We start from the raw sequence: 26,652 nt of genomic DNA, 5'->3' as shown, positions 1-26,652 counted from the left end.
CCTGAATCCCTACTGCCTAGACTTGGGCTGTGCCTGGTAAGATAGCTACTTACAGAATTGTTTCTGTCCTGGCTTCAAAATTGACTGACTTCCAAATCTCTCAATATTTCTTGATTTGACCAAATCGAATGTTGTTAAAAGTAAACACAAAAGAAAAAGCTGGTGTCATGGTCGAGACAAAAAAAAAAAAAACCCAAAACTTAGTACAATTTGATTGCAGAGTCTTGTATATCTAGGAACGGATGCTATGCTCCCTCTTAGGATCTTCTCACTTACGATGGATGTGTCTGGTAATAGATGCACTTGTAATGATATCTCTCAGACCACAGTTTAACTGCCATATGAACACCCATTCCTAGTAACTTGCCTTGCTCTTAGAGAAGAAGTTATCAGGGTCTAACTGGGTGTCCATGTTTCATTTTTAACTAGCCAGGTGAGCAACATGTTACCCCATCCATTTGATAGGAAATAATTGTTCATGGTTTCTACTTCCCATATCCATTCAGCATATGATCTCTTCCAAAGCTATCAAAAAGATAGAGCCCATTTTTAATTGGTGTAATTCCTCCTAAAACTCAACTGGAGGAACAACTCTCTATTTTTGGCTCAATTCCTTTATATTGTTTAGCGAGTTCAGATTTTTACCACATTATGATCAAAACTTTCTTCCAATTAGGTCATCCTCGTTGGCACTAATTTTATTCTTTGGTTTATCACATGCTTTTAATCAAGTCAAGGTCAAGAGGCGAGCTAAAACCTAGTCCCTGTGATTTCTGCTCTTTCTTTATTACTCCACCTCTGCTGACCTAAAATGGGAAGGAAATAATTCTATGAATATTCTGTGAAAAATCTTCCAAAGCTGACAATTTTCTCTAATTCCATCTTATCCTCTAAACTGAGGAAAACACAAACAAAACTTTAAGAAGTCTTTCTTACAACGGTCAATAAAAATGTATTGAGTAAGTAATAAATGTGAATGAAGATTCCCAAGTTTTTCCAGGCATCTCTTGAGTCCCCATTTCCCCTTGTCTTGAATCCCCATTTTTGAGGTTGAGCAGTATGATTAGAGTGCCATTTTCACTTGAAGGGGTATTAGTTTTCTGCGGAAGCAGTAACAAAGTACCATGAAGTGGGTGGTTTAAAACAATAGAATCTATTCTCTTACAGTTCTGGAAGCTAAAAGTCTGAGATCAAGTTGTCAGCAGTGTATGTTTTCTCTGAAGAGTCTAGGAAAGAAACCTGCCTTGCCTATTCCCAACTTCTTTTTAAAATTTTTTATGTTTATTTTTGAAAGAGAGAGAGAGAGAGAGACCAGGGGAGGGGCAGAGAGAGAAGGAGACAGAGAACCCGAAGCACACTCCAGGCTCTGAGCTGTCACCACAGAGCCCAACGTGGGGCTCGAACTCACGAACCATGAGATCATGACCTGAGCTGAAGTCAGATGCTTAACTGATTTCAGGTCAGGTACCTGACCACCCAGATACCCCTCCTCTTCCCAACTTCTGGTGGCTCCCACAACCCCTGGTATTTCTTGGCTTTATAGACTCCAACCTCAACCTTCATCTTTCCATGGCCTTCTTTCCTGTGTGTTTCTATCTGAATGCTTCTTTCATCTTATAAAGACACCAGTCATTGGGTTTGGGCCCCACCCCAAAGTATGACTTCATTTTAACTAATTATATCAGCAAGTACTGTATTTCCAAAAAAGGTCACATTTTGAGTTTCTGGGTAAACAGAACCCAAGTACAGATGGATATTATCTGTATTCAACCCACTACAGATGGATATCAGGACAGGACACCTAAATGTAAGCCTGAAATGGAGAGTAGTTAGAAATACCATTAGGGTGAAGTTTTATGTTTATTTGGCTAGGAATTTCCTATCTTTACTATTTGTTGTAGCTGTGGTGACATAGGCTAAAATTTCCACTAGCGTCCTCATTTTTGTCTCCCTTTTTGTTTTTGGATTTTCCTGGAGATTCCTTAAATAGGATCTGAGGCTTGCAGCTCTTGTGGCTATAATTTCCTGCTACTATACAGGATCTCTGTTGATGTGGTAAGATTTTAGGGAAGCAGAAATATTCTATAGTCCCACGACTCATTTTCCATCTTTCAGTGAACATGACTTGGATAATTCCCTTCTTCCATGTTGAAGGCTAGAAGGGGCTGGAGTTAAGTCTTTCCCTTCACCCCTGTGGAATACTCAGGGGGCTGGAGTCAAATACTTTTTTCTTCCAGGTTTGTTAGACTTTGGTAAAATCCCAGGTTGATTACATTCTGATGAAAGAGTTTCTCTTGAGGGTAGGTCTTGTTGAGGAGAACACAGAGCACCGGGTATATTTCAAAATGGTTATTCTTCCTTATGCTAGAAGCACAAGAGTTTTCTCCACAGTGATCATTTGGTATGGTAGGGTTCCTAGATGTAGAACTCACAAGTGTGCCCCCCTCCACCTTGCCCTGGTAATGGGTCACCTTGTTTTTTTTTTTTTTTTTTAATGTTTATTTATTTGTCTTTGGGAGAGAGGGACATGCAGAGAGAGACAGAGAACCCCAAGAAGGCTCTGTGCTGCCAGTAGACACAGGGCTCGAACCCTTGAACTATGAGATCATGACCTGAGCCAAGATCAAGAGTCAGATGCTAAACCCATTGAGCCACCCAGGCACCCCTCCCCTTGGAGTTTTTAATTCGCACAGTAGTCTATCCTGAGTATCTAACAATTCTTTGATTAAGGTTTAAACTATCCCTAAGAATGTGGCTCCAACTGTGGGCTTCTTCTCATAAGCAGTGATTTTCTGTATCTTTCTTGTCTGTCTCTCCAGTTTTCAGTTTTCCCCATAACCTCATTTCTCTGATGGATTAAAGGAAAGTTGTCGGTTTTTAGTTTGTTCAGCTTCTTTGTTGTGAGGACAAGATTAATGACTTCTAAGATCTACGTGTTGGACCAAACACCCCAGAGGTCTGAAGTGGCGATTATGATAATGATAGCCACCTACTTGTGCTGTGTGGCCGATGTAATCCTAAAAACAAACCTATGGCATTTTATTATCTATTATTCCAGTTTTAGAACTTGAAGGTCTAGTAAGTTGTATAACTTGTTCAAGAGGTAAAACTAGACTTGAAACCAAATCACCACATCCCAGTGGGAATTACCATGTTACACCATGAGCAAAAAAAAAAAGCCTTGTCTCTTGTGTCTTCTTAAGAAATCAGGATAAATCTCATTACCTCCTGAGGATAGAGCTCAATATTAAATGACATAGATGTAAGGCTCAAATAGCGCATGAATAGATCACATGTGCATCATGTGACGGTCCTCCCTGAGCCATCAAACTGGATACCTGACTTTTTGATAGCACCACACTTCCCAAGCCATAGCCCAGCTAGAGAAAAAATATGGAGGATTCTTCATATTCATAGCTAACAACTGGAGATTTCTTCTTAGTCCTTTAGAGTGACACCATCAGCACAAATTAAATGAGCAGTGGTTCCATATGGGAGAGACTTGCATGCTGACTCTAAAAACCTGGATTCACTTACCATCTGGGTACTGCACACAGGTCATACAACTCATCTGGGTCTTGGATTTCGCACCAGGGAAAGAGCGGGCAATGTCTCAAGTTTTTTTCTTTCTAAGATTCCAAGCATTGATCTCTAACAAACAAACAAAACCGTGTAACTTGAGAAGGGTAGGAAGGAGAGCGTGTGGCTTGAGGTGATCTGTGGGGAAAAACGAATATTTTGAAATAGTGTACTCATTAGGACAACCAAGTAAAGTCAAGGCATTGATTATTAAGGTTTACTATTTATTAGGTCTAATCCCAGTGTTCCAGTATAGCTGCCTGGCTCTTTTTTTCATTCAGTAGTGTATCCTAAAATATTTTACCCCATTGGCAATAGTTGATATTCATTATTTGCTTCATAAGGCAAAACCTCAAAACCCACCCTATTTCCTAAAAAAAAAAAAAAAATGATCAGAGTGCCCTAAGGTAATTATTTGTGGTCCTAGAGAAGACTGGTATTAAAGCAGAGCATGTGTTTTTTGACAGTCCTTCCCCTCTAATGCCTTGGCATGCAAAAGTCCAAAAATTCTAGGGAAAGCAGGCCCCATTCCATGGTACTCAGGGAACTTCTTAAGACAGAAGGGCTCCAAACCACCATCCCTTTCATTTTTGAGTCTTATGATTAATAGAATCTATCTCAAGATTGACATAGCTTTAAGTGAATTTGGCGAGCAATAAAAGACACTGATCTTCATGGCACTTTCTCATAAGAGAACCTAATAGCAAATGATTGAGTTGCTTGAATTGTTGACCCAAGCTCAACATCCGGCCCTGATAATCATGAGGAATTGCTGATTCTCTTAACCCAGACATTTGATATTATGGATATACTTTGTCATTACTGTCAGTGAATATAAATTTTAAATAAGGTGTCATAGTAAAAGAAGCAGAAACATGGGAAGAAGTCTGCATGGAATAACTAAGGAACAGAGCCTTGTCCTTGTTACCACCCTCTTTCCTGGGAAACATAGTGACTCCAGCATAGGCATAAGCATAACAGTCATGCACCAGAAGCCATACTGCTTCATTAATGAGGCTCGTGGTGATGACAGAGAACTTTCCACTTCTACCCCCAGTTGGTCCCAGTTGGCTCTCACTTGGCTCCTCCATAGTGAATTCCTCCTCATTGGCCAAAGTTCTCTGACACACAGATTCTTCCATAGGGATCTTAAGGCCCATTGAGAACCTTTTTTTGTGAAGAAATCACAAACCCGGTGGGACTTTCAGTGGCACCGAGTCTCCAGGTAGAGCTCCTGATCTCGGCTCAAAGGGGTATCATGATCAAGAATGAATTGTATAAAAATGCATCTTGGGGAATGAAACTGACTTGGGGGAGAAAAGGATATTCTTGTCATGTCCTGATAGGAGTATCGAGTTATATCAGTTGGCAAGGAAAAGATGTGTAATTTAATTCATACTCTGGACCAACAGAGTGGCACATGCTAATTATGTTGCAGACCATTATGTCTTGAAACTTCATTGCCATACAGGATAACGACCTGATATTAATTTTGTGACTGTTCATACTAAACGTAGAGAACAAAAGGATGGATTCTGGAGCTAAAACCTGGGTTCAAATGTTGGCTTTACCACTTATTACCTTTATGACCTTGCCAATATAGTAAATTTCCTGTCTTTCTTCCCTCACCTCAAAAATGTGAAAAAAGAATATTCTCTATTCCATAGAGCGGCTGCAAGAACTGAACAAGCTGATGAAAAGTACTTAGAATTGTCCCAGGTAAGGGATTAAGTCTCTAATAAGTCTTAGTATTATTATGTATGTACACCTTTCATAAACAAAAAATACATTTTCAAAGCATAACTGCATCTTAGAATTGCCATTGTACGTAAATGTGCCTCTAAATCTGTCATCAACAGAGAAGCACGGCCCAGTTGAGAACGCATTCCTGCTTAATGAGAGAGCCCTACACCACTGGATAAATTTGTTCTTTTACTAGGAAAAGCAACTGGTGGTTGTGGCCTTGGTCAGCCTGGATCTGAAGTCTGCACCATGTTGGGTTCTCAGGAGACAGAAGTGGGCGTTCTTCCCTGTTGCCCTGTGCCCGGCATCTGTTAATTGAGAGAGAGGCAGATGTCTGAGATACATAGCTCAGTGTTGAGTGTAGATGAGAGATTCCCCAGAGAAGTTTTAAAAACCTATTTTCTTTGGAGTCAGGCCTTCTAACCTTGACTTCGTTTTTCCAGCTGCATCTAAATGGGTGTGCGTGTGTGTGTTTATCTTCAGACCTTTCCCCCTTTTCTCAGAATAGCGGTCAGGCCAGAGCTCACATTTTCACCCTGTCTTGCAAAGAGCTGTTTGGGGGAGGATTGTTTTTCTTCCGTCTTTTTTTTTTTTTTTAATGGTGAGGTCTCTTCCCAAGGCTTCTTCTAAGGTAACAAATTAAGTTAAATTTTAGAAGCTGCAGTGATGTGCTTGTAAAGGAGGAACAAGGTATCCAGGGCTGAATTTCAGTGAGGCCTTGCCTAGTGAATAATAGAATCAAAACAATGAACTTCACCAAGACCCTTGACACACACATTTTTTTCTAATATCAAGTTAGGAAAAGCACCAGAACTGGAGAGGAAATATACAGTCATTTGAGTATAAGAGTCAACAGTTATTTTCATACAGTCGAGTTTCTGAGCTCTTTCTTCAGCAATGAGGAAATATAAAACATATGAAAAGAGAGTAAATATTGTGATAAGATAAATTGTAAGCCCTTAATGAAAAGCACTTCATAATTACCCCCTTTTCTTTAAAAAGCAAAACAAGAGAGATAATATTTTAGAACTGTTTTTTTTTAATCTCTTTGTTAAAAGGCCAATTTTGTGTAAATGCCTGTTAATATGAGCTTTTATCATGTAAAATCCCAAGGTTTCTTTCGTCCATTATCTACAAGTTAGAAATAAAAATCACATGTCATTGAAGCCAAACATCTGTTTTTGGGGAACGGCTCTGTAAAACTCCAGGGTTTCTATCGCCTTGTATTTTAAACAATCTTAAAATCTCTTGTATGATATAACACTTATTTCTCATTCTTCAAATATTCCTTGACTGCCTATTAAGGACTCCTAGTCAATGTCCTAGTTGGATTTGGAGAAACACATGGTTTTGACCCTCAAAGAGTCCGTGAAAGACTAGAGGGAAAGGACCATTTCTTATGACACGTTTTCTTTAAATATCTAGTCATATCTGCCATATCTTGAAGTGTTGATGGTAGGGTTCATATATAATCTTTAATATTCTCCCTGGCATCCAATACAGTACTGGCAAAGAATCAATTCATGTCCTGTTAATTAGCACGGTGATAAAGATATTACTCTATTCGACAATTCTCTTCAAAGAATTGTGTGATAGTGTAGCAATAATATGGAGAGTGTGATCCAAAGCCAGTCTGTTATATGTCTTCCAAATTCTCTGAATCTTTATTCAGGCATTTGGTGGAGGCAACTGGCCTCTACTCCACAATAAAAAGCGCCAGCAGATCTCATGACTTTGTCTCACTTTTCTCAGGTCTTGTCAACATTTTAAGTCACAGAGTCTCGAAGCAGTAGTGAGACGATTCCATCCAGGATAAGAATTCAAGCTTGAACTTGACATAGGGTTAAATATTTTCTTCCCCACCTCAGAGCTGATTCGGTCGGAATCAGAGACCATGGGTGGGTTCCTCACCTTCTTTTTCCCACTCACCTGCCTTCCTTGTGAGTTGCCCTTTGTCCCTACCACCATCTCTCTAAGTGTGTGTCTGTCTGTGTTGAGAGGAGAGGGAAAGGCGTTCAGCTTATCTGGTCATGCTTCATTCTCTCTGGGCCGTGGAGATTAGTAATGCTGTGGGCCCTCCTCTCTCATAGCACCTGCATGGGATCTTTGGTAGCTTCCTGTAAGGCCCTTCTCTACTATAGCTCTCCTTTCTTAGTCTTGAACTTCTATGGCATGGTACACCTCCAGTTGCTTTCTGCTGCCTCTCCTTCACCTTCTCAAGGGGCCTATGGGCAAGATCTAAAGAGGATTCCATACTGATGCCCTCAGAAGTGGGGCCTCCAATTGACTTCAAGTGATCAAGAAGCACTTTGACATTTCTGCCTTGAAAGTGTAGGGGAGGAAAGATTTTTCCTCTACTTTCTTAGTTTCTATGACTAGGGTCTCTGAATTCAACTGACAAAGACAGATTTGAAGGAGAAAAAAACATACAAATTTTATTTGATGTTAATATTTGTGTGGCATGAGGGACTTCATAGGAAAAGGTAAAAACCCCAAGGAAATGGTTATGTATAAAGTGTGATAGGTTATGAATATGTGATAATACTAAGGAAGAAGGGACTTGGGTAGGGGTGGCAAATTATGGAAACATGGCTTGGAAGTATATGGGGGAAAATAATGGAAGTCGTTGGTATTTTGGCAAGGTTTGTTTGCAAAGACTCATTTCTGCAGCCACTCCCCATCTCTGGTGATAAGAATATTCTTCTATTTCTGGTACATGGAAGGCACATGTCTCATGGGAAATTTATGGCCTGCTTTCAGGTGGAAAGGAGGAAGGCAGAGAACTTTCCTAATCTGCTATTTCTCAATTACTTTCAGCTCAAAATAATCAATATCCAAAGTGGCATATTTTGGAGTGTTATGTTCAATTCCTCTTCAACAGACTCCCAGGGGAAAGAAGCCCCAGGACCACAACACTCTCTTGAGGTGGCCTCCCAATTTATGAATCTGGACACCACTGAGTTTCAAGCAGGAGTGAAAACCAGGTGCACAGTGCGGTATAGTTTTTTCATAAGATCTGTACTATGACTTCTGTGTCTCAACAGGAAATGTGTGTTGGAGCTTTCTGAGCATGTCTTTTGAAATCCTTCTCCCCCACCCCCACCACACACACACACACACACACACACACACACACACATATGCAAACCCTGGGCTTGAGGTTAGAAAGTAGCAAATTTCGTCTTTGATGCAAAAGAAATAGTCACAACGTGCCAGTAGTTCTCCCCAAAGAGAACTGTGTCTCAGGGCAAACGGATGGAAGGTCCAGGTCTAAGATCCCAGCTGTGGTAGTAGCACAGAGTTGGCCAGTTCCCCATTTTGCTTCCTCTAAGAATTACTAAGTGTGCAGTGAACAGTTTGGCCTTGTGTGTCTGTAAGGAAGACTTATCCAAATGACATTTACTGCTTGCAACGTGATCTAGTGTGACAATGGAGAGTAATATCAATTAGTTTTTCAGGTCCCTTGAAAATAGCGATTATAATAACTGTTTTGGGCTTGATGACAATGGCCTATGGGAAAACAATATAAGCAGTCCTCCCCATTCAGAGACTGAGAAGCTTTTATCTGGAACAGGGGTAAGCAAATGCTAGTCTGGGAGCGAAATCTGACCCATCACCAGTATGTTTTAATAAAGTTTTATTGGAACACACACATGTTCATTTGTCTATGAACTCTTTTGTGCTACAATGACAGGATTGAGTAGTTACAGCAAAGACAAAAAAGCCTACAGTGTATACCATCTATCTATCTATCTTACCTATGTATTTTGAGAGAGAGAGAGAGAGAGCATGTGTGAGTGGGGGAGGGGTAGAGAGAGAAGGAGAGAGAAAGAAAATCCCAAGCAGGCTCTGTGCTGACAGTGTGAGGCTCAAACTCATGAACCGTGAGATCATGACCTGAGCCAAAATCAAGAGTCGGGCACGTAACCAACTGCCCCTGGTGCCCATGGTGAGCTCTGATTTAAAAGAACTCCTAAGTTGATTACTACGTTAATTACACAGAAAGCACATCCATGAGAATGGTCTTTCTCCCAGATGCTAAAATAAGAAAAACAACCTGTTCCATTTTAATGATACTGCTTTGCTGAGAAACAAGGAATCTTGCTGCTGCTTCTGTCAGGTTGCACTTTGTCTGGATTGCTTTGAGTTACAAGTCTTTTTTTTTTTTTTTTCAATGCTTCTTGAAACTGTGGGTATATTTCCCATTTACTGGTTCATTTAACAAATATTGTTTGAAGACCTGTCATAAGGCAGGTCCTGGGCTAAGTGTTAGAGATATGACACGAAACAGATCGAGCGACTTGCTCACTCAAGTCTCTTGGGATCTTGTGGAGAGATGGATCACTAACAAGGTGATTACAGAATGTCAGGGAACTGATGAAAGAGGCACCTAACACAGTTTTGTGGGGTTGCACACGGGGCATGTGGGAAGGCCTCTCAGAAGAAACAGTGTCAAAGATGAGTACTGATGGCTAAATAGAGGTTAGGCAGCCATGGGGGAATTAGGACAAAAAAAGCCATTTTCAGGGAGAGGGAATAGAAAACTCAAAGCCTGGAGGAAAGCATGGCACAGTAAATTTGAGAACAAGAATCAGCAGTGCGTCCCAAACTTTTTCACTTAATGGAACCCATAGAAAATGAAAGGATTTGTATGCCATTGGATTAGTCAGGGTTCTTCAGAGAAATAGAATACAGATAGATAGATAGATAGATAGATAGAATATATATAGAATATATAATATAATTCTATAATAATATATATAATATATTCTATAATATAATATATTTTATAATAATATAGATTCTATATTATTATAGATTCTATATATTATTTACAGAATAATTATATATTCTATAATATATTCTAAATAATATATATATATATATATATATAGAGAGAGAGAGAGAGGGAGAGAGATTATTATGAGAAATTGGCTCATGCGATTATGAAGACTGGTAAATCCAAAATTTGCAGGATGGGCCAGCAGGCTGGAAGCTCAAGAGAGCTGATATGCTGCAGTTGCAGTCTGAAGGCTGGCCAGAGGGAGTCCCAAGAGAACCAATGCTCCCGCTCGAGTCTGAAGACTGTCTTCTACAGAACCAGGAAGAACCGATCCTGTGATGAAGTCTACAGGCAGTTTTCTGGGGAATTCTTTCTTGTTGGAAGATGCCAGTCTTTTTGGTCTAATGAAGCCTCGCACTGATAAGATGAGGCCCATCCAAATTGTGGAAGGTGATCTGCTTTACTTGAAGTCCACTAAGTTATTTATTTATTTTTTAAATGTTTATTTTTGAGAGAGAGAGCAGGCTCGAGGGAAGGGCAGAGAGAGAGGGAGACAGAGGGATGCAAAGTGGGCTCTTCACTGACAGGAGAGCTCCATGTGGGTTCGAAGTCATGAACCATGAGATCATGACCTGAGCCAAAGTTGTACACTTAACTGACTGAGCCACCCAGGTACCCCAAAGTCCACTAATTTAAATGTTAATCTCTTCCAAAAGCACCCTCACCGAAATAGCCGGAATAACATTTTACTGAGTATCTGAGCACCCTAGAGCTCAGCCATGTTTACACATAAAATCAACCAGCATAAACCACCTTGGAACAAACAAAAGAGGCTGCTGGCAGCTCAATCCACTAGCCTGGTTATTAGGTCCTCCGGGTTATGAAAGCATCTGTGTTTCAGCACATTTGTAATCCTCCTGTCACATCACAAAGCCATGTTGAATGATTTGTATTATATTAGGAGAAAAATGCACACTAACTGGACGGTTTTACTCTTTGAACTTGTGTGATTTGTTTAGACTGAGGTCGTTGCAGGGGTGTATGACTACAGGCACCTTCGCTTATAAAAAAACATACCACCACCAAGGAAGTGCAGTTTCAAAAGTGTTTAGCACATTAGGACGGTCACTATAGGCTTTGCCAACCTCATTTATGCTCCACTGCCCTGCCTCCCTGAAATAAAAGCAAATGGAAGTCTATTTATGGTTGCCTATGTGTTTGCCATTTTGAAGAATATTGTGAATTTCACTATCATCCAGTCAGGTAGATATTATCATCGCTATTTTCAGGGATGAGGATGGAAAGCCAAGAAAGTTTAAATGATCGTTCTGGAGTCACAAAGCTAGGACCTAAAGGCTTGATGACAGATGTGTGTGCATGCATGACTAGGTAGAGGTGAAGACAAGGTCGCTCCCAGGAAAGGAAGCAGCACAGCTCAGGACCAGGAGTGACAGTAAAGACTCCATGCCCAGGGGATAGGAAGAAGTTTGTTTTAACTTTCCCCATTGTAGACTAATCTTAGTGGGTATTGTATGATAGCCAGATTTCACTTCCAAACAAATTTGGAAAATGAAGACACCTATCAAACAGATTTGTCTTTGTAAAAATTGGAGGACTCCTGTGAGAATCCTAATATATTTGGCTTATATTGAGTTTCTATAAGATGGAGTCTATGATGTTTCAAAAACCTGTTTAGCCTCTAAGCCTTACATAGCACCAGGTAAGTTAGTGATTCCCTGGGGCACATTTCAAGAAAGAGCTGTAAGGAAGAGAAGGCACAGGGTCTCATCTGCCATGTAATGACCCTGGCGGATCACTTACATGGGACATTGTTTGGTCACCATGTATGATCAATTTCCCATGAAAATTAAGGAGAAATTATTTCCTTTTATTTTGCAAATTATTTATTTTTCTAGCCTTTCAGTATGAAGATTTTCAAATATTTGAAATTGTTATTTTCAATAATACACAAAAAATACCGAAACCCATATCATCCCCATTACTGAACTTAGTAGTTTTTGCAAATTAGTATTTGCTTTTTTTTTTTGTGGGGAGTAAGGTGGACATAGGTGATAATGCATTACTGTTTGATCATGGTGAATTTGAGGCGCTTACAGAATATGGAGATATTGACATTCAGTGGTCAGAGGGAAATATAGGTATGAAAGAGGTAAGAGGAGATAAAGATAAATACCAGAAGATTGGGATCATTGGAAAGCAGGAAAGTTCACAAGGATAATATATAAAAATACTAAGACACTTGGAAACGGGACCATAGCAAAAATCAAAGTTTACAGAATAGTTAAGAATAAAAAGAATTACATTAACCAGGTTATGCTGAATGCTATTAGTAACCATTGGTGGCTTAACACAATAGGTGTCAAATTATAATCATGACACAATCCAGTGCAGGCCAGTAAAGACTCCAACACAATCATTCACCCAGATGGTTCTCCTTTCTCTTTGTGCCACTTCCCTTTGTCTGATCAGAGACCTTTCCATTTGACTTTCCATAGAGAAGAGAGTCAGAATTGCATATGGGAATTTTATTGATCAGTTCTAGAAGTGGCTCCCATAACTTCTGTTCAAATCGTAGCACCAGAATTCAGTCTCAAGGCCACATGGGATTGTAGGAAGGGTGACAACTGGGGTCTACGGGTGTTCCCGGGAAGAAGAGACGTACTTGCACATTGCAAAGTTGTTGCAATCTCTGCCATGAAAGAACAGACAGAGAGGGAGGAGGAGAGCCAGGGAGCTCTCATGGGAGCCAAAGAGAGGTGAGAGGTTCAAGTTCCACTCTATTACGTTCAAAGAGCATTAAGTTCTTCAGTGAGGCTTCTGCCTTTAATGTTTCAGTTACTATTGGTGACTCCAGTAAGAAGAGGTTTATTATAGTGACTGAGAGAATGGGTCAGGGGATTGAGGAATGAATGGGAGAAGAAGTGGAGAAAGCAGGCATAGTTAAAAACAAAAACTGATATTGAATGCAGAGAAATCAGTGGGGGTATCGCTTTGATGAATCAGTGGAAAAATAGTTTTTTTGCTTTGTTTTGTTTTTTAAGGGTGGGGTAAGCATTTTTATAAGAGTGAGAGAAAAGATAGAGTGTGGAGTTAGAAAGGTCCAAATGCAGAAGAAAGGGATATGATTTGTAGAATGAGTTTCTAAGGTGAGGCTATTTAATCTCTAGTTAGAGGAAACAGCTTTTAAAGGAAAAAGACAAGTTTCATTTTTTCAGAGATATTTCAAAGCTCATCTAAGTGAATACCTCAGATGATGAGGTAATGACCAAATGTTTCTCCAAGGCATTTGAATTGTGTTGCAGGAGGGAAAAAAAAAGGGAAAGTGAGGAGATTCAAATTCAATGAACTGTGTTCCCCCATGTTCTTAGAAATAATGGGGTTATGGGTCAGTCTATGAGAGGGGAGGAAAGTTATGAATATTTGGAAGAGCCTCCCTGGGGAAGAATGAGAAAGAAAGACGTCAAGAAAGCACTGAGGTGTTGTGGAAGTTATAATGACCTGAGGAGTCATGTGATTCCTTCCAGAAACCGGGACCAGAAGGAATAGAGGTGAGGGGTTCGGGAAATGGAAAATGGGAAGCAAAAGGGCTTCGAAGGAAAGGGCAATGGGTTCTGAACAGGTTTGTCCCTGAACGGAGTGGTGGAAGGATTGAATGAGGATATTTAGGCCAAAGAAAACGGGTGACTTTAGTCCTGCTACCTTACAGAACAGCATTGCTCCCAGTAGAAATGGACACTACCTGCAAGAGAATGATTTCAAAGCTTCTTTAAAATGTAGATGTCCATCTGAGAGAAGGGCCTGGCCATCTGCCTTGCTGGCAAACTCCGGGGAGATTCTTAGACACTGACATGGAACAATGCCAACGGGAGACCATGGTCATGGTCCGGGCAGGTGTTTGAAGGAAAGAGGGGTAAGACAAATGGCCCCAGGCCCTTTCTTCCCAGGCAGAACTTTGGCTGCTCTTCCCTTCCTGTGTATCCATAGATCTAGTTGTCAGGAACAGCTGTGTGTGCTTTGACCACACGCAAAGACTCACGTCTGCTGAGAATGGGTTTATAACAGAAAGAGTTAGATCTAAGCCAGCTACGTTCCCTTTGTCTTCTAAAGTTATCCTGGAGAAAAGTCCTGATTTAGATGCGCAAGCAGGTGCCACAAAAACAAGAACAAAATGGAACGAGTGATCAAATTCCCTGTGAATCAGCATTTGGAGGGCAGGCAGGGTTTAATGGTTGTACAGGGACTCACGTCAGGGCCCTTTCTCTGCTTGGACAAAAAAGACAAATTCATGCTTTGGCTAGCTCATCCTTGCCCCTTTTCAAAAGAAGAGTGAAGTACAGGTACAAATAATCAAATCGAATAGAGCTCAGCTTCCTCTTCTTGAACTGGGAAAAATTCAAATTTCTTAGTATTGATCATCGATCCATCTATCCCCTCATGAATTTATTCATGCAGCCAGTCAGAGTCTTTTGAGTGCTTTCTGGATACCAAATTACATGCATAAAACACAGTCCCTGCCCTGGAGGAAGTCATAGTTCAGTCCGGGAAGGAGACAGACAAATGCCTAATAAGCATGTGGTATGGACAAGCAGTCATTATGGCACATACAGAGGAGAGGGGAGCACAGCCCTCTGGAGGTGCCATAGAAGGGGAAGGCTTTAACTTGGACTTGAAATACAGGTAGACATTCACTAGATGGTCCACGCTGTTCAGGAAATAAAACAAATATTCAGGCAAGGACATGGTTCAAGCAATATATTTCTGCCATTCATGCAAGGATGATTTTTGAGAGTTTGACATTTTATTATTATAGCTTCCCTCTACCAGAACTTACTGGAGAAGAGCAAGATTGAGATAGAGCAAAAGAACCCAAAAGTTGGCTTTCTTTTACATAATAACCTGCAGAAAGTAAGCTTGGGTTCACATTAGCCTTCCAGCCGCACAACCACAAACATCTGGAGTTTTGGTAACGAATTTATGGAGCATTTCTCACCTTGAAAGAGAGCTCCAGAAGCCAGAGCAGGCTGAGAAAAAAAAAATGAAGGGCCGGTGGGAAGGACTCCACAACAGGATCCAAAGGAATAGAGACAGTGCATAGTGATGGGCTGAAGAACTTTGTGGATGGAGGTCACGGTCACTGACAGGGCAGGAAGTCACACAGAGGACTTAAGGGGAAGCTAGGACATTAAAAAAATGGCACGCAGTTATGAAAACAGTAGAATAACCAGAAAAGCACTCTAACGTGCTCAGAGAGTGAAACAAGAGAGGCGATATCAGGGACCTTGTGCTTTCCCCAAAGAGGTGATTAGAACAGCTAAGCCGGGCTGGCCAGGATGCTGGGGCCTGGATACTCAGAATTGACTGCACATGTCGGCTCACCTCCGGCCTCTGCTCTGCGAATCTGGTGTCCCAAGGAGGCAGGCCTTCTTAATGATTGCTCTCAAATTCACGGGAACTGAACAGAGAGACATTTTTCTTGGCATTCTCTAATATTTTCGCACTTTCTGGAAGGTTTTTCCACCCGGAGAGCAGAAAGTGGAAAGAGCGGCGGAAATCTCACGCACATTTTGGTTCACGGATGCCTCCTTCTGCATGACCTCGGAGAAAACTGTATCCAGCACGGGAGCTGCAGGTAGGGGATATATTTCAGTTAACTTCTTTTCCCGGGGAAAGAGGAAGTTTTTAGATCCAGCCTCAAACCTCGGTGTGTGTGTGTGTGTGTGTGTGTGTGTGTGTGTGTATGTGTGTGTGTGTGTGTGTGTGTGTGTGTATACCCGCGCGCGTGCACGCACGCACACACGTGAATGGTGCGTATTCTCTAAAAGCGGTTTATTAAATATTTTCTTACTGAAAAACAAATATTTGGTGGTCATATATATTGCATGAGGGTATTTCAGAGAAGAAATGGATATGGCTGCTAAATGAACATACACAATACACACAAAGTGTGATAGTTTCGTTTTGTTTTGTTTGTTTGTTCATTTTTTTCCTCTCCAGTTTTAACCACTGTGTTAGGCATCCAAACACAGGCAAGCGTCTTTCCCTCTCCCCATGAGAACCTGGAGGGTGAAATAAAAATCTTGCTCCCAGAATTAAGGTAGCATGGGCCAAAGAGCCCCGTGCTAGAGCGGTTTGCAATTATGAAAGGGAAACTGCATAGGCATTAGGATAACAACTGGCAGAAATGCAAGGGATAAACCTGGGGCAGAGCTGAGGCGTTCAGGCCTGGGCAGCAGCAGCGACGGGAACCCATCCCTGGAGCAGTAACAGTAACTCTGATGCTTACCTCGGAAAATTCCTGGCATCTTTGCCTGGGATCAGTGGCGCTTTTTATTTCCCAGTGTGTTTTAGACCACTTCCGATACGAAAGACCACAAGTAGGATAATTACGGAAAGAGATACTGTTTTAGAGCTGGAAGGGATTCTGGAGAGAATACGAGCCTCGGTCTTCACTTTGCAGATGGGTAACCAAAGTCCAGAAAGGCATACTGCTCCACCCGACGTCACACAGGCGGCTCATTGCCAAGCCAGTCACAAAGCCAGTCCAGGCCCGTTTCTGTTGGGTATCTTTTCTTTGACCAGCTATGGCTCTTCTTCACCAAAGGAAACAAAATCCGAATTCTGGTACATGGCTCTTCAAGATCTGCTGAGCCGTGTCTGCTTCTCTAGCTTTATTTTTCCTTGTTCTGGCTTCCCCCTACCATTACCTTCTTTTACTGGGTACTTTTAACTTCACTTCTGACGTCACACAGTTCCCTTAATACGCCAGGAAATTCTGCGCTTTGAGTGACTGGCCGCCCCTATCTCCGCACAGGCTGATTCTTCTCTCTTCAGCCTGCGATACTCAGATGACACGATACCGTCATGGTAGGTTACCTCCTCGCAGCATTCTCCACTCACACCTCAAAGAACCTTCAATAGCAGCAGTGGGAACGGTTTTTAAACATTGTTAGTCTCCCTCTTTAAAGACCAGGATCTTGGCTTACTCATTTTTCTACTCTCTCCCCAGTCCTCCCCTGCCTCACCATTTGGCTCAGGACTTGACATGGGGTAGATTCTCGGTAAGTGCTACATGAAAGAATGGACGAGTCAACCCACTGGACTCTAAGTTGACAAAAAGGAGCCCCATTGATGAAGACACTCTTCTAACCTACAAGCTATAACGGTCACAGAGGTAGTTCTTATCACTGAGCCACTTGAATATACAAAGTAAAGGCTAAGGTGGCCAAATCTTTGTGGTTAGTAGTGCAGGCTTCAGATTCCCTGAGTTCAAAGTCTAGTTCTGTTACTCACCAGCTAGCGTGTGATAGCTGCTTATCTTTTTTTGTAAATTGACCACAGCAATGGTATCTAACTCTTAGGAATTTATTATAAAGATGAAATGGGTGGAAATCCCTCTCTCTCTGTATGTTCACTTAGAACAGACATTTGTCAAGTGCTACTTAAAAAAGGAGAAAGTGAATTTTTTTCTTTTCCTCTTCCCCCTTTCATTTATGAGCAAAATAACTGTTATTACTAATTTTAATAAGTGGCATCACTAGTGGGAGGAGGGAGAAGCCAAGGAAATGCAAGACAGAACAATCAGGAAAAAGTACAACAGGTGCACATATTGATGATTAAAAAGTAGGTTAGCGATTAAGAGTACAGAATCTGAAAGATACACGATTTATGGAGTGTTTATAATCTGGTGGTTATGGGACTAAACCTTCCACATACATTATACAATCTTTGGTAGGACTCTGAAAAATAGACATTACTGTCCTCATTTCTCCAATCGCAAAACAGGTTCAGAGGAGAAATTTGTCCCAAATTGCCTAGCTGTTAAAATTTAGAGCTGAGATTCATTATGTACTCAGTGGTTAAATTGTAGTCTCTAGAGCCAGACCTCTGAGCTCAAAGCTCTGTCTGCCCATTCCCCACAGCTGTGTCCATGGGCAATTTGGTTAACTTTTTGATCTCTATTTACTCATCTGTAAAACGAGTATAACAAGAGCCTACGTAGCATGAGTTGTTAGAGAATTATGTGAATTGATGCATGGAAAGTGGTAAGAATATTGCTCTGCATGCATGATTGTTCTTGTTCCAGAGCAAGGCACCAATGGTCAAACTTCTTCTTTGGTAAAGTGACTCAGAGTTTCTGAGGAGTTGCCTTTTTACACTTCTCCTATCTAAAGGGGTGAACAATTATCTGAAACCTATAAATAATAAAAAGAAAAACAAAGAGGAAAGGAAACTGACTCTTGTTCCCTGGACTTAAAGAAATACATGAAAGTCTGCTTCAGTGGAGTTTGCTAAATTTCTGAATCATGCATTGATGATTCCAGCTCTAATAATAAATAGAAATGCATGTTTGGGGGTACATAGTTACTTGCTGCTTAAGGAAAAGTCTTTCTGGTGTAAATGGGACTCTACTTCTCTTTGATGGAAAGGAGAAGCCATTTGAGGTGAGCAAGTAAAGGCTATTTGTCCTTATAACCGTGTCCATTTAATTTGCTAGGTAGAGCATACAATTGCAGGAAGAAGGACAATGGTTGCATTCAGACAAGAGAACCTTTCATGGGTTTGCTAGATGGCCAGCGTTCAACAATGAACAAGGTCTAAGCCAAGTGCTCATATGCACATAGAGCAGCAACTGTTGATAATGACTTTCAAGAGGGGTCAGCTCATCTGGCTCCATAGGTCAATCGGGTTAGGAGAGCACAGAACACCATGCCAACATGCATGTAATTGTTTCTGTAGTATGCACACAATTCAACTAAATCAGAGGAAGGGCTTCCAGAATAAATAATTTCTATCTCTACCACCCACTTGCACTGGATTTGATCCACTACACATGCTGAGCTCTAAAACACTCTATAAAAGATGACATAATTGCTTTTAATTAGTGCTTATTAAAAGCTTCTGCTTGGAACAACTTGAACAACACAATAAATAATATGGTATTGAATTATAACCCAAAGAATTAAATATCCATGAGTTCATATTGATATAAATTAATAACTGAAGAAATAAATGAAAGAGAAACAACAATCTTCCCCACAGGAGAATTTCGATGAATAACTATTGAAAGTTTAAAGACATTAGAACCATTAGAACGTCACAGTAATAATTTCCACAAGAATCACCAATGGGCACTGAAATGAGTAGACAAAAATTTAAGCAGGAAAGGGAATATGTGCATAGTTTTCAAGTATCTCCTCCAAAATATTTAGTAATTACCAAGGGAAATTAGTAAGTGTACAATGGAGAATCCCAGCAGACACCATCTTTCTTAATCAAGTAACCAAGGTTAGTTGCAACTACAATCAACATTGTTAATTCTTTGTTACGATGTGCTGAGAAGAGCATATCACTTCTGTAGTATCCTTTTCAGTAATGCTTAACCTCAAATACTGAGAAAACATCAGATAAGCCCAAATTGAGGGACACTCCACTAAGTAACTGATCGCTGTTCTTCAAAAGTGTCAAGGTCATAAAAGACAAGGAAACACCAAGGACTTGTCACAGGTTATAGGGCCTGTGACAAGTCAATACAATGTTGGATGTTCACTTGGATCCTGAAACAAAAAGAGTACGTTGTTGGAAAAACTGGTGGAATCCAAGTAAGTCCTGTACATTAGTTGATGGTATTGTCCTATGTTAATTTCTTAGTTTTGATAAAATTCTATGGTTTGGTAAAATATTAACGTAAGAAAAGCTGAGTGTGGAATACATGAAATTCTCTATACGATTTTTGAAACTCTCCTGTAAGTCTAAAGTGATCTAAAAAAAATTAACTATTAAAGGATTTCTGAGAAGGACCATTTTCTATATTACATCATGTAATGTTCTTTCTTCCCTATTTTTGGACTGAACAGCCGAGAACTCCTGGTCTTAAATGCCATCGGAAGGATAATGTCTTGCTTGTCTTGTCTTTCAAACATAGAGTCATTGAAACCAAGGAGTCATGATGGTACCAGAAACTGAGTAGGTCAAGTTCTCTTCTGTTCTATCTTAGCAAAGGTTCTTTTTATGTGAGGCAAAGTGTGTTTTAGTCAGCCAGTGTTTATGAAAAAAGTCACTGACATAAAATACTACAGTCAGATAAACAAGAATTGGGTAAAAAAACAAAACAAAACAAAACAGCTTAATAATTTAAAAAAATAGGGCTCAGGCTAAAAATAGGGCAATAATCGAGAAAAGAAATTATGGGTTGCTAGGGACTCTATTAAAGAGGTCCCTGAGAGTCTGTGTGAGAGTTTGATTTAGCATTTCCCAGAGAACGTTCAACTTAACATTAATCTTGTCAGACGTCTGGAAAGAAGGGTTCCAGTAAAAATAAGTTTGGGAAACCACCACATATTCCATGTTTTTCTCTTGGAGGGTCAGAAGCCATACTGGTCACTGCAAGCTGTGGGGAGTCTTGGTGCCTGGAAAACAAAGAGAAGCACAAAATAATTTGCTTAAAGTACTAAACCCTAAATATTTGAAAGAAGAATTTTTTCATATGCCGTTTATTAACATTGTAAGGGACTAGTATTCCACAACGTTCAGAAAATGCCATTCTATCCCATAAGTTTTCTCCCACAACCCTACACAGTAAAGAAAGAAAAATTAGGGGCGCCTGGGTGGCTCAGTCGGTTGTGTCCTACTCTTGATTTCCGTTCTGGTCCTGATCTCGCGGTTTGTGAGTTTGAGCCCCACATTGGGCTCTGCGGTGACAGCGTGGAGCCTGCTTGGGATCCTGTGTCTCTCCTCTCTGTCTCTCCCTGCCCCTCCCATGCTCTCTCTTTCTCTCTCTCTCTGTCTCAACTAAATAAAATAACCTTTAAAAAATTAAAAAAAATAAAACTGAAAATGAGAGACCGGAGTGAGGAGTATGGTCCTTGTTCTGTCCCTATTCCTTCGAATTAAAATTTTGAGAACCCAGATTTTCATTCCTTCCTGTGAAGGAGGAAGCTGGAGATGAACTATGGAGGGGGATGGTAGGCAGCGAAATGAAATTTTATGGTCTGAGAGCATCAATATGCTGTCGAGAGATCGAACTTTTTTTTCTTTCCTTGAGGCGAGTGGCAAAAATTGCACTCCCCTTGGCATTCTGGAGCCACCAGTTGGAACAAGAGGACTGCGATTTAGTACACAGGAACTGTGGAGAGATAGGAATGTTTTATTAAGCTTCCTCACCTGAAATTAACACTTCTTCCAATATTCTGGGTTAAACTGCACCCACTGTCAGTGTTCTGAACACTGTCATAATTGCTATTTTACTTTGCTCTTCCTTATTCAAAATGACACCAGCAATAGGCACGCTTAATATATCTGATACACAGAGAGTGACCTAAATATGAACTACTATTCCACACACATGTATGGGCACATCGCTCAAGGTTCAAAACAGGGTATTTGGGCTAAAATAAAATGAGTGTGCCTCTAAGCTGACCACAGGGAAATTTTACTTCCTTTATTTCTAATCATTTGCATGTGGTGGCAATATGACTAGTTATGATCCTAATGAAAATCTCCTAGTTTTCGGGCATTTTAGAGGTTATTTTAAGCTTTTCTTAAATTTCACCTGTTTGGAAAGAGAAGAAATAAATAAAAGTGACTAATAATGTGAATTGCATTGTCATGGCAACAACTTTTCCAGGTCCTCTGCTCTCATACAACTATTAACCCCTATTTTCTATTTATTATTCAAGAGAAATCATGTTTCAGAAGGGGGAAAAAAATTGCCTGCCATCAAAAAGGACAAGACCCTCTATGTAAATTGAAATGATTTTCCCAAGATGAAAATAGCTTTCTAGTCCAAAAATGATTACAATTTGCATTTTTCATATTTTCTTCTTGGTTGTTTTTTAATCGTATGCTGTATGAATCACTGAGATCAAAATTCACTCTCCTGGCTGAAGGATTAACTTGAGATTCATGACAAAGACAGTTGTACATCAAAATCTGCGCTCCTGTTTTCATAGTTTTTGCTGGAAAGTGGCCACATTTTCAGGAACGTTTCCCAGGCTGCCTCGCATTGACATGAGGCCAAGTGTTTAGTTCTTATCTGTGGAATATGAGAGAGGGTGATGTGTTTCATTTCCATGCCAATATATTTATGATCTAGATGTACTTCCTTCAAATTGCGTGTCCTTCCCTTAGGGGGATGCGAGGAACATTGGAGCTCCAGCGGACTAAGAGGGAGGCACAGAATGGAAAGAACTGACACCATTGAAGCATCATCTTGAGGACAGCCCCACTGGCCAAGAATGCCTGCACAGGCGGACTACATGACCGAGAAATAAACCTCTATGCAATCAAGCCACTAAAATTCTGATTCAGTTTTTTAATAGCAGGCATTTGTAACCCTACCTGTCATCTGACATCTCACTATTCAATTGGTCTACAAAGTCATTAAATGCACTAGGAAATATTAGTCATGGTTGCATACATTCATCTAATTAAAACCACACCAACAAACCAGTTTCACTGCACCTGGTGGATGGGCGAAAACAATGAATGACTGTGGTCCTCCTCAGCCATTTTCAGGTTGTGTGCTTCTAATGCTCACAATTTTGTATCCAATGATTTTAGTTTTGGTACCAAATTGACTAAATTAATTAGTTTTGGTCTCAAAGCAAGCTTCACGCGTTTTACATACTGTATGCTTAGGATTGTTAAAGGGACACAAGGATTATTGGCTAAAATTTCTTAGAAAGAGAAATAGCTTAGAAAGTGAGCAATTTTCCAGTAATTTTTTTTTTTTTGGCCTCCAAGCAAGAATTTACATTCATTTTATGAAATTCAGCCCATTTTCCAGTCTTTTTTGAATCCTGATTCTAACATCTGTCTAACTGATCCGGTCACCTTATCTACGTCCTTCCTGAGTCACCGAACAAAATGTTGAATAGGCCATTAAAGGGCTGGGAAAATAATTATCGGGTGTGATATAAGACATCTCCACACACGTGATCCTGATCAGTGTCGACTCATCAATTCTACACTTCCCTCTAACTATTGGGAAGCCCCATCTATATCCATCTGGAACCCACCGTGCTCTGGGCCCTTCCTTGAAGATTCCAGAGAAGTCATGGATCTCTTCTCATCTCTAACTAACGACATGTACCATCTAATTCATCACATAAACGTAGCTTCTCTGGCATTCAGTCTCTTTTGTTTTATGTTGCAAGATTGTGTAACTCATGCCATGCTTTTCTGAAATCATTCGCAGACTTCTAGGTCAATAGCACTGTACTGGCCACGTAAGAAGGACACATAACAAGGGCGCCCGGGTGGCTCAGTCAGTCGGGTAAGCGTGCAACTCTTGATTTCGGCTCAGGTCACAATATCTGGGTTGTGAGGTCCGACTCCATGCTGGGTATCGAGCCTGCTTAAGATCTCTCTCTCCCTCTGACCCTCCACCCTCCATTGTCTCTCTCTTTCTTTCTCTCTCTCAAAATACACACAAACACAGACACACACACACACATAATAAAAATTAAAATCTCTTTAAAAAAAGGACACAAAACAAAAATGCCACATGTTATGTTAGCCTCTGGTAAGAAATATTTTGCCATATTTGCTGTTTTTGGAGCTTCCTTTGTTTACATAGTGCTGTGTTTTGCTAGGACTGCCGTAACAAAATACCACAGACTGGATGCCTTAAGCAACCAGAATTTATTTTGTCATAGCTCTGGAGGCTAGCATTCTAAGATCAAGGTGTCAGTAGCTTTGGTTTCTTCCAGGGCCTCTCTCCTAGGTGTGCAGGTGGCCAACCTTCACATAAGCTCCCCCCCGTGTCCCCCCCCCCCCCCACCACACACACACACATCCCTCATGCCTCTTTGTGTGCCCTCGTCTCATTTTATTATAAGGACACCGGTCAAATTGGATTTAACAGCCTCGTTTTAACTTAATCACCTATTTAAAAATCTCTATCTCCAAATACTGTCACATTCTTAGGTACGGGGTTGGGGGCGGTAAGGGCTCAGCGTATGAATTCTGGGAGACGCGATTCAGCTTATAACAAGTATCTTAAGACTTAGGGTCTCCAGTAACACTTCTGTAAACCAGTGTTTGTCATAGGCGGTTTTCAAGTCATCTGTACCAGAATCGCATTTTACTATGCAAATTTCTAGTACTTTATTCTAGATGCTGTTGAGTAAAAGTCATTTAGGATATGGCTGGGGAAACTTCATTTTAAACAAACATCAGTGATGATTCTTATGTCCACTATTTAAAGTTGGAAAACAACTGGTATAAAACATGAGCTTTTTCTTCCCCGTCTGAGCAAAGAGTGGAAGAGGGGTGAGAATTCATTTGTTTCTGGCTACTGAGTTATTTCACTTGTGTCTAAATATGGGTGGATGACCACACACTGTCACTTAATCTCCTCTCCCGTTCTGATTGACAGCTTCTTGGGAAGGAGACCACGGCCTGTGTGCTGTTGCTATGGTAACACGGAGGGGCCTGCCAACTGGGCTCAGAGGAGAGCTAAGCTCCAAGTGGAGCCTCTTTTGGGTGAGATCCAGAGAGACTGCCTGGTCTGCTAACAAATCGGATCAAGTCCTAGCGGAACTCCACTCCAGAGGTGACAAAGTTTTTGGCAAACGATATCACCATGCAAGAAAAGGAGAGTGACAGGAGGGAAATCAGAACCCCACCCACCACCACCTCCTCTACCAGTCATTCAACGCCAAGCCGTACCTAACCCAATTCTTGACATCCCAGACTTGAGGAGCTTAAGGTGGGTTGAAAGGAAAATGGTATCTGATTGTTTGGAAGACTGACTGGCTGCGTGAGGTGCCTTTAGGCTGGTCTCTTGTTCGATTCTCCGGGGTCTAGGGGTAAATAGAAAAAAGAGTATCAGAGATGGAAGAAATCTTTTCATCCCCTACCTACAGGGTGTCATTAATATACACAAACCTGGGTTCAAATCCTAACTTGGCCATTCCCATTTCGAGGACACCGGGGTTGCTGCTCATGGATGAAGCAGTGCCTTATTTTCTCATTGGTGGTAATGGTACCAAAGTGGGTAGGGAGTGAACGATAGCCAACTTAGATGTTCTTTTTTTTCTTTTTAAAAATTTTTTTGGAAACATTCAATTTTCAGAGCACCTGGGTGGCTCAGTCGGTTGAGTGTCCAACTTCGGCTCAGGTCATGATCTCACGCTTCGTGGGTTGGAGCCCCGCGTCGGGCTCTGTGCTGACAGCTCAGAGCCTGGACCCTGCTTCAGATTCTGTGTCTCCCTCTCCCTGGGCCCCTGCCCTGTTCACGCTCTGTGTCTCTGTCTCAAAAAAAAAACAACTAATAAACATTAAAGAAAAGACTCAATTTTCTTAGAGCAATTTTAAGTTCACAGCAAAACTGAGAAGGAAGTACAGAGATTTCCCATACACCCCCTTCCTGCACACATGCACAACCTCTCCCTTATCCACATCCTCCATCAGAGTGGTACTTGGGTTATAACTGATGACCCTACATTGACACTTCATCATCACCCGAAGTCCATAATACATTAGGGTTCCCTCTTTGTGTTGTACGTTCTATGGGTTTGGACAAATGTATAATGACATGGGTCCATCATTACGGTATCATACAGAGTAGTTTCGCTGCCCTGATCTTTTTGCTGTCGCCATGGTTTTGCCTTTCCCGTAGTGTCTTACGGTAGGAACTGTACATTAGGTAACCTTTTCGGAGTGCTGTTTTCCTAATTACGTAAAGTGTAAGTTCCTGACACCTGACAAATTCTGGTTATTAATGTCATTATCATTATTATTATTACAAGTCATATTGAGGAAGCCGCCAGCCCCTGGAGAATAGCTCTTAGGCTGCAGTAAACATTGGGGATTGGGTGCCCACATGTGTAACCTGAACAGTCCTGATTCATTCTGCCACAGCCCTCTTGGAGCTAGTCCCTTCCTAGGCCCAGACTGTCTTTATTTTGTGGGAGAGGATGTGATGAGAGTGGCGGTGCATAAACATGTGAATATTCCCAGGTTTTACTGAGCCTTTTTTTTTTTCTTTTAACAGACCGCTGTCCAATTCCTATAAAGGCTACAGGAGAAACACCGGGTCCCTACAGTGGAATGACATATATGCCATCAGTTCATGGTATGTCCGTGGACAGAGCTCAGAAGGTCAGGTGACCCTTCTAAGGACCGTCTGTCCCAAATCTGAATTTTTAGGGCCAGGACTATGGTTTAGCACCTTTTAAGCCTGAAGAGTGTATCTAAGCTGACTATATATTTTTAAACCTGGTCTTAGTTTCCCTGACAATCATGTATTCACTCTAATGCTATATGTCTATATTACACAGATTCAGCATTCAAATTTAAAGGTGGGAAACAGAAAAAAAGGAGGGGCAGTACTACGTCACTAATGTCGTAGACATTCTGATGCCAAATTCTTGCTGAAGTTTTAGAGATGGTCTCTTAACCGGGAGTCCCTGAAAACAAAGCCAGAGAGAGAAGCTAATACAGAAATACTGGACAGTGGGAGTAAAACACACAAAGAACAAAGGGCAAAGGAAGGTGTTATCCAGGCCACGCTCGTGGGCTAC

The sequence above is a fragment of the Panthera pardus genome, unplaced genomic scaffold (genome assembly GCF_024362965.1).
Source record: "Panthera pardus isolate Hobbes unplaced genomic scaffold, ASM2436296v1 HiC_scaffold_24, whole genome shotgun sequence".
Classification (NCBI taxonomy): domain Eukaryota; kingdom Metazoa; phylum Chordata; class Mammalia; order Carnivora; family Felidae; genus Panthera; species Panthera pardus.
This window is presented reverse-complemented; position numbering follows the sequence as displayed.